Source organism: Pan troglodytes, chromosome 20 (genome assembly GCF_028858775.2).
Source record: "Pan troglodytes isolate AG18354 chromosome 20, NHGRI_mPanTro3-v2.0_pri, whole genome shotgun sequence".
Lineage (NCBI taxonomy): Eukaryota > Metazoa > Chordata > Mammalia > Primates > Hominidae > Pan > Pan troglodytes.
Window position 1 is genome coordinate 25,702,971 of NC_072418.2, and position 15,434 is coordinate 25,718,404.

Here is a 15,434-nt window from a genome sequence, read left to right on the forward strand (position 1 = left end):
ATCTTGAAGATTTTCTTATCTATTCCAATAAACCTTCAAGTTTTTCTTAAAAGTACTGATCTAAAAACAATTTATGCAGAGCAAAACCTCCCAAAATCATTCTACAAAGGGAGAAAATAGAAGCCTGATGGTATATTAGAAAATCTGGGGAATATTTATTCTCACCGAGAGACCAGGTTTCTATAGTTCTCTAACATTGCATCTCTACACAAATTTCACTGAGCAGGATTCAGACATTCCCACTCCTCTTGAGAGAATTCTATGGCCAAAGCCTTGAATGTTAACATTTCCTAAACAAACCCAAACACCCACACATATTTAGCAAATGGCCATGGGCAGAATTGTTAATTTTACTCTAGGTGTTTGAGAGTTACAGAGACTGGAATTATCCAATAAAATATTGTTAAATAGAGAAAGATTCTCTAATATATTTTTGCATTCTGAGGAAAGAAAATGAAAAAAGATCCACAAAACCAGTGTAGGTACTGTAGTTTTCTGAATAATACAGCATAAAATTTATGGCATAAACACAAGCATATACAGTTTTGAGTGCCATATTTACATTATACACAGTAAGTTCTGTCCACTTCTCATATGGAGAAGTCACAGTAAGTTAGAAGGTACCTCTCCAATTTTAACGTATCAATGAGCTGCAGATTTTGTTAAAATATGGATTCCAATTCAAGAGATCTGAGATGAGACCTGAGTTACTGCATTGCTAACAAACTCACCAATGACATAAATGATTCTAACTTAAGGAAAATAGTTTGTAAAACATCTAGTGATAGAACCTGGGTTTTGTCCCCATGTATATGACCAGTGAACAAAGATGACAGCCTTCATTTTCCAAAGCAAGATATAAACAAGAGAAACTATTAAGATAAGGGATGTAAGAAAAATGGATGTGCTGTGGTCAATAATAAGCTGAGGTAAACATCTGGTTCAGCATGACTCAGTGAGTTTGAGTGCAGGTGCACAATTCTGCTCATTATGTAACCTAGTTCTGTAAGCTCATACTTGGCTTTGAGCCACTATCGTGTGTAAGGAGTACACAGACAGGTGGACAGGAGGGGAAGAGAGAGAGTAAAGCCGCTGACCCTGCACACATGGCTCATGCCCAGGCTTCTGCCCAGAGAGATAATAAAGCCATATCAAAACTGCCCACAATTCCTCGAGTGTTTTTCCAGCAACCCACCACTTGCCCACTGACTTCTATCAGACCTCAGCTTGGGCTGGAACCTGACACTTGGCATGACAGGGGAGCTTTCAGATTAAATGTGATTGTTTCTGCACATTAGTCAGAAAGTCTCTCGAAAATACCTGTTTTTAGAAAGTAATTTTAAAGTGAAGAATTCCTTCAGGAAACATGCTAACCAAGTGAATAAAATGGACAGATTGGCATCAGGTGCGGATATATATACGAGGATGCAACATGACTTCTGTGAGATTACTGGCCAAAAATCATAAATTATTATTATTTATTTATTTGTTTTGAGATGGAGTCTCGTTCTGTCACCCAGGCTGGAGTGCAGTGGCGTGATCTTGGCTTACTGCAAGCTCCACCTCTTGGGTTCACGCCATTGTTCTACCTCAGCCTCCCGAGTAGCTGGGACTACTCACCCACCCGTCACCATGCCTGGCTAATTTTTTATATTTTTATTAGAGACGAGGTTTCACCGTGTTAGCCAGGATGGTCTCGATCTCCTGACCTCGTGATCCGCCCGCCTCGGCTTCCCAAATTGCTGGGATTACAGAGGTGAGCCACCGCGCCCGGCAAAAAACATAAATTATAATCTGAATCTAATCATGAAAAACATGTTTTATGCAAAGTTCAAGCCACATATGATGCCCATGTTTTGTAATTTCTAGCAGTCTATTTAAATACTGTCTCTTTAGCATTCTAGAAGACACATTTCTTTGAATTAATTCCTTTACATACACATCTTTCTAAATTATTCCAGGCTATTAATTCCATCCTTTTTCAGTGGGGATTTTAAAATTATGTTCTTCACAGAGCTGATGAAGCATTCAGACGGAACCTAAACGGTGCACTTTTCTCCCTCACTGATATCTTGAGGACCCAGCAGCAACCCCAATAAGAATGTTTTATATCCCTGAAAGATTCTCCCGAAAACTTAAGGGAATGAATAACTCCTCCTTCCACAGGCCTAGTCCAAAGGCACAAAGCCCCTTGCACCAGCAGCGTGCGTCAGCAAGAGAGTGGAAGCAGGAACAGTTGGAGGGAAGACACATACCCCCTGAAGATCCAGAGGGAGGCCATCTGGGTACAGCAGCTGGACAAAAGAAGCTCCTCAGCCTCCAGTCGCCTGTCTGTGCATGCCCCTCGGTCACTGATCTCACCTACCAGTAAGTATCCTGGGAGCCCAGTTAACAGGGAAAAATCCACACAGCCTCTCTTGGTCTCTCCAGTCCAAAAATCCAACGTTGGCCCAAGAAGGCTCTGGCATGTGCCAGGCACTTGCTGATCTTTTGGTCTTAGGGGGATGCCTCTAAGCCATTTGATCCCGTTCTGGGAACAAAAAAGGCAGTGGTGACAATCGCTCCTTTTATCATCTCCCTCCAGCTTCCCAGGATGGTCCCCTTTTCCCTGTTCTCTCTAGCCTAACCTCAGTTATGGGAAATTTCAAGTTTTCCATTCCAAAGGACATCCTTCTAGGCTGCCTCATAAAAAAACCTACAAACCTTAGGCCTCAGTCAAGATATCCGTGCTTTGCCTTGTTTTACAATTCAATCTGGCCACAATACGAATTGGATAATGGGTCCAAATGGCCCACAAATGGAACATTGGACTTTACAATTTTAACTGACTTAATCAATTATTGCTGATGGCTGGAAAAATGAGGAGAAATTACTTATATCCAGGCCTTTTTTGCACTCAGATCACAACCCAACCTCTGCAATTCTTGCTCACGTGTTCAAATCCTCCTCCTCTGTTCTCACCACCCAGATTGCCTTCCTCTTCCCGACGCTACCTCTTTTTCCTCTTTGGATCCAGCAGACTGCTGTCCACCCTCCCAGCCCCTACCTCTCCCTCTCAACCATCTTCTTTCACCCCCAAGCCTTTTCTTTATCTTCTCAGCCACAATCTTCTCAGTCACCATCTTCTCAGCAGCAATATTCCCAGCCACCATCTTCCCAGTCAGCAGTATCCACTTCTTTTCCTATATCGTCCTCTCCTCAGGACAATTCTAGTATTGCCTGTACCCACTGACCTCCCCCACCGCCCTCTCCTGAGGCTTGTATAAACCCATCCCGCCACTTTACACTCCTATCTATCCTCCACTGCCTGTTAACTCAACCCCCCTTCCCCGTTCAAACCCTCAGCAGGAACCACTTCCAGGTTCCTCCTTCTCTCCCATCCACACTTGCTCAGGCGCCACCTTTAGCCCATGCCCCACTCTTACTTCAGCGGCTGTGCTACAGTGCCCCCTTCAGGAAGTGGCAGAAACTGAACATGTTGTTAAGAGTTCACGTTCCCTTCTCCCTCACTGATCTCTCAAATTAACAAAAAGACTCAGTTCATTTCCAGAAGACCCTACCTCTTATATTAGAGTTTCAGTACCTCACCCAGTGTTATGAACTAACTTGGCATGACCTCTACATTATCCTCTCTGCCACCCTCTCCCCAGAAGACGAGGACCGTATCTAGACCCTAGCTCAGGTGCACGCCAATACAATTCATCACCAGGCTCCTGCCCAGCCTACTGGTGCACAGGCAGTTCCCAACCAGGACCCCACTGAGATTATCAAGATGTGGTCCCTGGATGCCACCATCGAGACCACATGATTGTGTGTCTCCTTGCAGGACTCAAAAAGGGTGCCCATAAAGCGGTAAACTATGAAAAACTTTCAGAAATCACCCAAGGTCATAACAAAAACCCAACCCTTTTTCTCTCTTGTTTAACTGATGCCATGAGAAAGTATACCAACGTAGACCCAGCTATCCCAGAAGGAACCACTAAACCTTTCTCCCTCTATACCGATGAATGGTGTGGAGTTGCAGTAGGTGTTCTAACCTAGTCTAAGGGACCCACCCTCCAGGTTTTTGCCTACCTCTCTAAACTGCTTGAAGCCACAGTTCTCGGATGGCCTGTCTGCCTCTGAACACTGACGGCAGCTGCTGTCCTTGCCCTTGAAAGCCTAAACTATCTCTCCATGCCAACTTAACAGTTTATTCAATCCATAACGTCAAAGAAAGACATGCTAGCTCACCGCAGTTTCCTCTCTCCCCCACGGCTCCTCCAACTGTATGCTCTATTCATAGAAACTCCGCACATCACCATGGTAACCAGCTCCCATCTAAACTTGGCCACGCCAAAGATCCTACATACTTCTGTATCAACACTGTTCAAACCTTTCTTATACCTTTTCCAAACCTAACAGACCAACCCCTTCCAGATGCCTTCTTTACTTGGTTTGTAGATGGCAGCTCCTTCCTACATCAAGGATGCCGGCATGCTGGCTATGCTATAGTGTCACCCCCCCTACACACTGTTCAAGCCAATACGCTCTTCCTAGGCACCACCTACCAAAAAGCTGAACTCATCACCCTCATTCGAGCTCTCACTCTAGCAGCCAGACAACAGATCAACATATATTTAAATTCTCATTATGCGTTCCACATAGTGCATTCACACTCGTCCATCTGGAAAGAATGGAGTTTCCTAACTGTAAAAAAACACTCCTGTCATAAATGACTCTCTCATCAGCAAGCTCCTTCAAGCTGCCAGACTCCTGCAGAAAGCTACCGTCATTCATTGCAGGGACCACCAAACCCCAGACAATCCTATTTTGGTGGGAAATCTAGCAGATAGAGAAGCCAAACAAGTAGCCCTACAACCTGTACAAGGCCAGTTTCTGTGCCTGTCCTCGTTCTCTCCTCTTTACTCTCCAGAAGAAAAGGAGGACTACCAAGCCCAAAACCTTCAAAAACAAGGACCATGGTATGTCAAGGAAGGCTGCTTCGTTCTTCCTCACTCTCAAACAATCTCTATCCTCCAAAGCCTCCACAACTCTTTCCATGTCAATTACAAACCTCTCCTGCAACTTCTCCACCCTATCCTCACTTGTCTTCACCTTTCCAGCCGCGTTTGAGAGATTACCCAGTCCTGCTCTATCTGCCACTCAGTATCACCCCACAGTTCCCTTTGGCCACTGCCTTTTCCTACCCACTAAGCCCAGGGCCAGGTACCCAGGCAAGATTTTCAAGTAGACTTCACTCACATGCCACCCAATAATGGCTCTGCTATCTTCTAGTCTTTGTCCGTACTTTCTCTGGGTGAGGAGAAGCATTCCCGACACTTCAGAAAGTGCAAATGTCATCACACAAACTCTCAACATGCATATAATTCCCAATTTTGGACTGCCAACATCCATCCAGTCCAATAATGGGCCTGCCTTCCTCAGACAAATTACCCAAGGCATCTCTATATCCTTAGGTATAAAATGGGTTCTCCACACACCCTACAGGCCTCAATCTTCAGGCAAAGTTGAAAAAAATTACCTCTGTTGTTAAACTCACCAAGTTGGCTCTAGAAACCCTCCAGTGGTGGACAAAAAAATCTCCCTTTTTCCCTCATGAGATTCTGTGCAACACCAAAGGCACACTCTTTTTATAGTCCCTTTGAAATCATGTATGGCTGAATGTTGTGGGAAGTCAGGGACCCCGAACGGAGGGACCAGCTGAAGCCATGGCAGAAGAACATTAATTGTGAAGATTTCATGGACATTTATTAGTTCCCAAAATTAATACTTTTATAATTTCTTATGCCTGTCTTTACTGCAATCTCTGAACATAAATTGTGAAGATTTCATGGACATTTATCACTTCCCCAATCAATACTCTTATAATTTCCTATGCCTGTCTTTACTTTAATCTCTTAATCCCATCATCTTTGTAAGCTGAGGATGTATGTTGCCTCAGGACCCTGTGATGATTGAGTTAACTGTACAAATTGTAAAACATGTGTGTTTGAACAATATGAAATCTGATTGTAAAACGTAGGTGTTTGAGCAATATGAAATCAGGGCACCCTGAAAAAGAACAGAATAACAGCGATTTTCAGGGAACAAGGAAAGATAACCATAAGGTCTGACTGCCTTATGGTTATCTCTATTCTGCAGTCTGACTGCAGAATACAGCCATATTTTTCTTCTCACAGACAGCCTATGGATGGATGTGTGAGTAGGATAAATATCACTGAATTCTTTTCCCAGCAAGGAATATTAATAATTGATAACCCTGGGGAAGGAATGCATTCCCAGGGGTAGGCCTACAGATGACTGTTCTGGGAGTGTCTGTCTTATGCGGTTGAGAGAAGGGATGAAATACACCCTGGTCTCCTGCAGTGTCTTCAGGCTTGCTAGGATTGGGAAATTCCAGCCTAGTGAATTCTAGTCAGACCAGTTCTCTGCTCTTGAACCCTGTTTCCTGTTAAAATGTTTATCAAGACAATGTGTGCCCAGCGGGACATGGACACTCATTGGTAATTCTAATTTTGCCCTTGCCTTGTGATCCTGCTCTACCCTTTTGCCTTGTGATCTTTTATTGCCCTTTGAAGCATGTGACCTCTGTGACTCACTTCCAGTTCGTACACCCCTCCCCTTTTGAAATCCCTAATAAAAACTTGTTGGTTTTGTGGCTTGGGGTTGCCATCATGGTCCTACCAATATGTGATGGCATCCCTGGAGGCCCAGCTGTAAAATTTCTCTCTTTATACTCTTTCCCTTTATTTCTCAGACCAGCCGACACTTAGGGAAAATAGAAAATAACCTACATTGAAATATTGGGGGCTGGTTCCCCCGATAGCCAAACTTTTGTCTTGGGGCCTCTACCCTTCCCAGATTCTGAGCCATTCAGGAATTACCTCCCCTCCTTAATCCAGACATGGTCTTTCATTCGTGAAGCAGCAAATGAGGCCATGCCCCTTCCTGTCAACACCTCCTTGTCCTCTCAACATAACTGTCTTGCAGGCACAGATGTGTTTATCTGCCAACCCCAGCCTCACAAAAACCTACAACTGAAGTGGACGGGCCCCTACACTGTGATACGCAGCATGCCAACTGCAGTGAGAGTCCAAGGACTCCTCAACTGGATTCATCGCACTAGGGTCAAGCTCACCCCCAAGGCTACTCCTTCCTCCAAAACATTAACGTGGGCAACACTCTCGGAGTACCTGTATGTAATAATAATTTAAAACAAACAAACAAACAAAAACAACCACGATCCATAAAGGCAGGAGGAAGCCAAAGATGGCAACAGGATGGATGGCCTCCGCAACGGATCATCGAATATTACAGTCCTGCCACTTGGGCTGAGGATAGTTCATGGGGTTATTGCACTCCCATATATACTCTAAATATAATAATTAGACTACAGGCGGTTCTAGAGATAATCACTAACCAAACCGCCTCAGCCTTGGAAATGCTCACGCAACAAGAAAACCAAATGCGTGCAGCAATTTATCAAAACAGGCTAGCACTAGACTACTTATTAGCAGAAAAAGGTGGGGTCTGTGGTCAGTTTAATATCTCCAATTGTTGTCTTAACATAGACGATAACAGAAAAGCAGTACTAGAAATCACTTCAAACATCAGAAGAGAAGCCCATGTGCCAGTCCAAACCTGGAAGGGGTGGGGCCCAACAAATCTTTAAGGAGGGTGGTTCTCTAATTTAGGGGGATTTAAAATGCTGGTAGGACCAGTAATCTTCATCACTGGGTTCCTCCTGTTTCTCTCCTGTGTTATCCCACTAATAATAAAAGCCATTAAAACTCTTATTGAAACTAAAGTTAGCTGCCAGACAATCCAGACCATGCTCCTGCTACAACGACACGATGGATACCAACCCGTCTCTCAAGAATACCCCAAAAATTAAGTTTTTATTTTGCGAAGGTGCCCATGCCACCCCTATGTCATGCCTGAAGTAGTTATTGAGAAAGTTGTCCCTTTTTTCTATAACCAAATAGACAGGAATGAAAGATTCTCCCTGGGGTCTGAACACTTAAGGGAATGAATAACTTCTCCCTCCTCAGGCCCAGTTCCAAGGTGCAAGGCCACTTGTGCAAGTAGCGTGCATCAGCAAGATAGCAGAAGCAGGAAGAGATATGGCCAGGAGACACATTCCACCTGAAGACTGAGAGGGAGGCTGTCCAGTACTATGTAACAGTTGCGTCAGACTGGGACACTTCCTTTTTACAGAGGACTATAAAACCCCTGCCCTGTCCTTACTTGGGGCTGATGCCATTTCAGGCCTCAGCCCGCCTGCACTGAGATGCTCATTAAAACAATGTGTTGCTCCACGTTGCCTCATCTTGTCTGTTGGCACGCTCTCAGGGTTCGAACCAATATAAGAGCCTTGCAATCCGCACCTGCCCAAGCTGATCTGTCAACAAAGAAAATACTTTCATGCCAGGCACGGTGGCTCATGCCTGTAATCCCAGCCCTTTGGGAGGCCGAGGTGGACGGATCACCTGAGGTCAGGAGTTTGAGACCAGCCTGGCCAACATGGTGAAACCCCATCTCTACAAAAACACAAAAATTAGCTGGGCATGATGGCGCATGCCTGTAATCCCAGCTACTTGGAGGCTGAGGCAGGAGAATTGCTTGAACCCTAGAGGAAGAGGTTACAGTGAGCCAAGATCACACCACTGCACTCCAGCTGGGGAGACAGAGCAAGACTCAACCACAGAAAAAGAAAAAAAAAAAAAAAAGAAAGAAAAGAAAAGAAAAATACTTTCAATACTTCAGGGTATAAATTCAAGTGAGTATTATTTGTGATATGTAAGAAGGCTGGATGGAGAGAGTTAAGGCTCTGATAAATCAGGGAGAATTATTTTAAAGAGATCCTTTCACTGTCATGAGAAGAAAAGGGAAAAGGTAGTTAAAATAATCTTGTTAGGCAAAAGCATCAGAAGTAGAAATGTAAATGATTGCAATTCTAAATACATGACATTCTAGAAGAAAATGTGAACAGTTTTGACCTGGGACACACTTATCTAAGAATCAACCATTTTTTCTCTCTTCTCTAATTCTTTCTCAGGTGAGATTATCTGAACAAATCACCACCTTCATCTTGAGAATGTATCTTCAAAGGCATTAGGATAGACCCTCTGAAGGAAATAGACTGCTCCTGCAGGACCCAGGAGACACCCTAAATACTGTGAGTGCCCCAGCTGCAGAAATGGGAAAGGGAGACCCTCCTCTCCTGAACACACACCCCCATACAGGGTGGAGGAGGCAGTAGGGAGGCCCTGGGAGCTCGCTGAATCCCGAAGCAGCCCATTCCTGCTGGATACCACAGGAATCCATCAGGAGGGAGAACAGAGGAGCAGGGTGTAAAACACTGAAGGGAGAAGGACTTCCCTAGCTCAACTTTGCAAGAATTTGAATGAGGCAAGAAGCCTCCTGGCCAGAACCCAGGGGAAGGCGAGAACCTGGCTTGCAGACTTCACAGGCAGGGAAAAACTAAAGCCCTGTTTTTCCCAGCTGGGAGGCAGGAAACCTTAAGAAATTTTCAAGCACAACTTGCCCTCCACCTGGAAACAGACTCGGGGCTGTTGTGGGGGCAAAGTGAAAGTGAGACCCGCTCTTTGGTTTGCATGGGAGCTGAGTGAGGCTTATGACTGCCGGCTTTCCCCCACTTCCCTGACATCCTGTATGACTCAGCAGAGACAGCCATAATCTTCCTAGGTACAAAACTTTAGTGACCTGGGAATCTCACCCCCATCCCCCATAGCAGCCGCAGCAAGACCCGCCCAAGAAGAGTCTGAACTCAGACACATCTAGCACCTCCCGCACCCAATGATTCTTCCCTACCCAACCTGGTAGTGGTAGACAAGGAACATATAATCTTGGGAGTCACACCACTGCACTCCAGTCTTGGAGACAGAGCAAGACTCTGTCTCAAGAAACCACACAAAACACCAAACTATGCAGGCAACAAAGAGCATGATGAATGCAATGGTACCACACATTTCAATATTAACATTGAATGTAAATGGCCTAAATACTCCACTTAAAGGACACAGAACTGCAGAATGAATAAGAACTCACCAATCAACTATCTGCTGTCTTCAGGAGACTCAGCTAATACATAAGGACCCAAATAAACTTAAAGGGGTGGAAAAAGGCATTTCATGCAAATGGACACCCAAAGCAAGCAGGGGTAGCTATTCTTATACCAGACAAAACCAACTTTAAAGCAACAGTGATTAAAAGAGACAAAAAGGGACATTATGTAATGGTAAATGGCCTGGTCCAACAGAAAAACATCACAATCCTAAACATATATGCACCTAACACTGGAGCTCCCAAATTTATAAAACAGTTACTAATAGACCTAAGAAACAAGATAGACAGCAACACTGTAATAGTGGCAAACTTCAATACTCCACTGACAGCACTAGACAGGTCATCAAGACAGAAAGACAACAAAGAAACAATGGATTTAAACTATACCCTGGAACAAATGGACTTAACAGATATTAGAAAACATTTCATCCAACAACCGCAGAACACACATTCTACTCAACAGTGCATGGAACTTTCTCCAAGATAGATCATATGATAGGCCATAAAATGAGCCTCAATAAATTTAAGAAAATTGAAATTATATCAAGCACTCTCTCAGACCACAGTGGAATAAAACTGGAAATCAACTCCCAAAGGAACATTCAAAACCATGCAAATTCATGGAAATTAAATAATCTGCTCCTGAATGAGCACTGGGGCAAAAACAAAATCAATATAGAAATAAAAAAATTCTTCAAACTGAGTGACAATAATGACACAACCTATCAAAACCTCTGGGATACAGCTAAGGTGATGAAGAGGAAACTTCACAGCCCTAAATGCCTACATCAAAAAGTCTGAAAGCAAAAACGGAAAATCTAAGGTCACAACTCAAGGAACTAGAGAAACAAGAACAAACCAAACCGAAACCCAACAGAAAAAAAGGAAATAACCAAGATCAGAGCAGAACTAAATAAAATTCAAACAAAAAAATACAAAAGGTAAATGAAACAAAAAGTGCTTATTTGAAAAGATAAATAAAACTGATAGACCATTAGCAAGATTAACCAAGAAAAGAAGAGAGAAAATCCAAATAACCTCACTGAGAAATGAAACAGGAGATATAATAACTGACACCACTGAAATACAAAGAGTCATTCAAGACTACTATGAACACCTTTACACACATAAACTAGAAAACCTAGAAGAGATGAATAAATTCCTGGAAAGATACAACCCTCCTAGCTTAAATCAGGAGGCATTAGATACCCTGAACAGACCAAAAACAAGCAGTGAGATTAAAATGGTAATTTAAAAATTACCAACAAAAAAAGTCCAGGACCAGATGGATTCACAGCAGAATTCTACCAGATATTCAAAGAATTACTACCAATTCTTTTGACACTATTCCACAAGACAGAGAAAGGAGGAACCCTCCCTAATTCATTCTATGAGGTCAGCATCACCCTAATACCAAAACCAGAAAAAGACACGACCAAAGAAGAAAACTACAGACCAATATCCTTGATAAACATTGATGCTAATATCCTTAACAAAATACTAGCTAACAATATCCAAAAACATGTCGAAAAGATTATCCACCATGATCAAGCTGATTTCATACCAGGTATGCAGGGATGGTTTAACACACACAAGTCAAGAAATGTGATACACCACATAAATAGAATTGAAAACAAAAATCACATGATCATCTGAATAGATGCAGAAAAAAAAATTGACAATATTTAGCATCCCTTTATGATTAAACCTCTCAGCAAAGTTGGCATACAAGGGACACAGCTTAATGTAATAAATAAAAGCTATCTATGACAAGCCCACAGCCAACATAATACTGAATAGAAAAAAGTTGAAAGCATTTCCTTTGAGAACGGGAACAAGACAAGGATGCCCACTCTCACTACTCCTCTTCAACATAGCCCTGGAAGTCCTAGCCAGAGAAATCAGACAAGAGAAAGAAATGAAGGGCATCCAAATCAGTAAACAGGAAGTCATACTGTCCACTTGCTGATGATGTGATCATTTACCTTGAAAACCCTCAGGACTCCTCCAGAAAGCTCCTAAAACTGATAAAACAATTCAGCAAAGTTTCAGGATACGAGATTAATGTACACAACTCAGTAGCTCTTCTAATAACCAACAGCAACCAAATGGAGAATTAAATCAAGAACTCAACCTCTTTTACAATAGCGGGAAAAAAATTATATGAATATACCTAATGAAGGAGTCGAAAGACCTGTACAAGGAAAACTACAAAACACTGCTGAAACAAATCATAGACAACACAAAGACATGGAAACACATCCCATGCACAAGCATGGGTAGAATAATTTGTGAAAATGACCATACTGCCAAAAGCAATCTATAAATTCAACACAATCCCCATCAAAAAACCACCGTCATTCTTCACAGAGTTAGAAAAAACAATTCTAAAATTCATATAGAACCAAAAAAGAGCCTGCACAGCCAAAGCAAGACTAAGCAAAAAGAACAAATCTGGAGGCACCACACTACCTGATTTCAAACTATACTGTAAGGCCATGGTCACCAAAACAGCATGGTGCTGGTATAAAAATAGGCACATAGACCAATGGAACAGAGAACCCAGAAATAAACCCAAATAATTACAGCCAAGCAATCTTCAAAAAAGCAAACAAAAACATAAAGTGGGGAAGTATACCCTTTCAACAAATGGTTCTGGGATAATTGGCTAGCCACATGTAGAATGAAACTGGATCCTCATCTCTCACCTTATAAAAGAAACCAACTCAAGATGGATTAAGGACTTCAACCTAAGATCAGAAACTATAAAAATTCTGGAAGATAAAATTGGAAAAAAACCCTTCTAGGCATTGGCTAGGCAAAAATTTCATGACCAAAAACCCAAAAGCAAATGCAATAAAAACAAAGATAAATAGCTGGGACCTAGTTAAACTAAAGAGTTTTTGCATGGCAAAAGGAACAGTCAGCAGAGTAAACAGACAACTCACACAGTGGGAGAAAATCTTCACAATCTATACATCTGACAATGGATTAGTATCCAGAATCTACAACAAACTCAATCTATACCTCTGACAAAAGATTAATATCCAGAATCTACAACAAACTCAAGCAAATCAGTAAGGAAAAAAACAATCGCATCAAAAAGTGGGCTAAGGACATGAATAGAAAATTCTCAAAAGAAGATATACAAATGGCCAACAAACATATAAAAAATGGTTACCATCACTAATGATCAAAGAAATGCAAATCAAACCCACAATGCGATACCACCTTATTCCTGCAAGAATAGCCATAATCAAAAGATCAAACAACTGTAGATGTTGGCATGGATGTGGCAATCAGGGAACACATCTATACTGCTGGTGAGAATGTAAACTGATAGAGCCATTATGGAGAACATATAAATGCATATGGAAAACAGTGTGGAGAGTCTGTAAAGAACTAAAAGTAGAACTAGCATTTGATCCAGCAATCCCACTACTGAGTATCTACCCAGAGAAAAAGAAATGATTATTTGAAAAACGTACTTGCAGATGCATGTTTCTAGCAGCACAATTCACAATTGTAAAATCGTGGAACCAACTGAAATGCCCAGGAATTAACGCGTGGGTAAAGAATCTGTGAAATATATATATATGTGTGTGTATATATATATAAATATATAAACACTTAAAATGTATATATACACACACACGCACACACACATACATATATATATGTTGGAATACTACTCAGTAACAAAAAGGAATGAATTAACAGCATTTGCAATGTCCTGGATGAGACTGGAGACTATTATTCTAAGAATGGTAAACCAAATATCGTATTTTCTCACTGATATGTGGGAGGTATGCTATGAGGATGCAAAGACATAAGAATAATACAATGGACTTTGGGTACTTGCGGGGAAGAGTGAAAGGGGAAGGGATAAAATACAGCATATATGGTGCAGTGTATACTGCTTGGGTGATGGATGCACCAGGATCTCACAAATCACCACTAAAGAACTTACTCAACTAACCAAATACCACCTGTACATAAGTAACTTATGGAACAATAAAATTTTAAAAAAGTATTTTTATAATTACAGACAGGCTCACATAATGAATTCTTCATAAACTATTACACAGGCCAGCCGGGCCTGGTACCTCATGCCTGTAATCCCAGCACTTTGGGAGGCCGAGGTGAGTGGATCACCTGAGGTCACGAGTTGGAGACCAGTTTGACCAACATGGTGAAACCCTGTCTCTACTAAAAATACAAAAATTAGTCCATGCGAGGTGGCTCACGCCTGTAATCCAGCACTTTGGGAGGCAGAGACGGGTGGATCACGAGGTCAGGAATTTGAGACCAGCCTGACCAAAACGGTGAAATCCCGTCTCTACTAAAAATACAAAAATGAGCCAGGCGTGGTGATGCATGCCTGTAATCTCAGCTACTCAGGAGGCTGAGGCAGGAGAACTGCTTGAACCTGAAAGGTGGAGGTTGCAGTGAGCCCAGATTGCACCATTGCACTCCAGCCCAGGAGAAAGATTAAGACTCTGTCTCAAAAACAAACAAACAACAACAACAACAACAACAAAAAACAATTAAGCAAACAAAAAACCTATTAAACAACAACAACAAAAAATTATGGGTCTAGCATGAGTACCAGTCAAGTTAAAACAGAATTTGCATGGGGAGACTCTGAACCATAAGCCAAAAGATTGTACAGCAAGAAATTCAATACAAAGCAGAGTATAAATTTGCTTTCAGTATTTTTGAGAATTTTTGTTTTGTAGTAAATTAGACACCTTCTTAAAATGATTTTGTTCCAATATTGCTTTTTTCTGCTAAAAATAGTTTCAAACTTAAACACACTCCATAATTTATTTACACCTAAGATTCATCTTAGACTAATAGATATGTATATTTAACTCTATGTAAATCAATACTAACAGTCCATATGTGCTTGCAGGCAGAGGCCACATGTTCGAAGAAAAGTATATGAAAAATTTAAAAAAGATTTATTCGGGACTCAGAAATATATGGATTTTACTTATGTTTGTATATAAGTTTTATTATGACCATAAAAATAATGCTGTAGTCAATAACAATTTAATTGTACATTTAAAAATAACTAAAACTGTAGAATTGAATTATTTGTAATACAAAGAATAAATGCTAGAGATAATGGAGACCGCATTTAGTCTAATGTGATTGTTATATATTGTATGTCCGTATCAAAATATGCCACATATGGCATAATATGTACACATATTAGGTATCCACAAAAATTAAGTCAAATAAATTTAAATGTGAAAATAAAAATAAAAATTTAGCCTATGGGAACAATATTCTTTAACTTAATGGCAATTAAAACTCACTGGCAAAAAAAATCACTA

At 41.5% G+C, this 15,434-nt stretch overlaps 1 long non-coding RNA gene across 1 annotated transcript in view; it reads left to right on the plus strand.

The window, feature by feature from the left end:
• Positions 1-2,038: 2,038 nt before the first annotated feature.
• Positions 2,039-15,434, plus strand: part of LOC129137989 (uncharacterized) — a 28,708-nt gene continuing 15,312 nt past the window's right edge. Inside the window, exons 1-2 of the long non-coding RNA XR_008540888.2 lie at positions 2,039-2,367; positions 9,062-9,181. This is a non-coding gene — a long non-coding RNA (uncharacterized LOC129137989). The remainder of the gene's footprint in view (positions 2,368-9,061; positions 9,182-15,434) is intronic.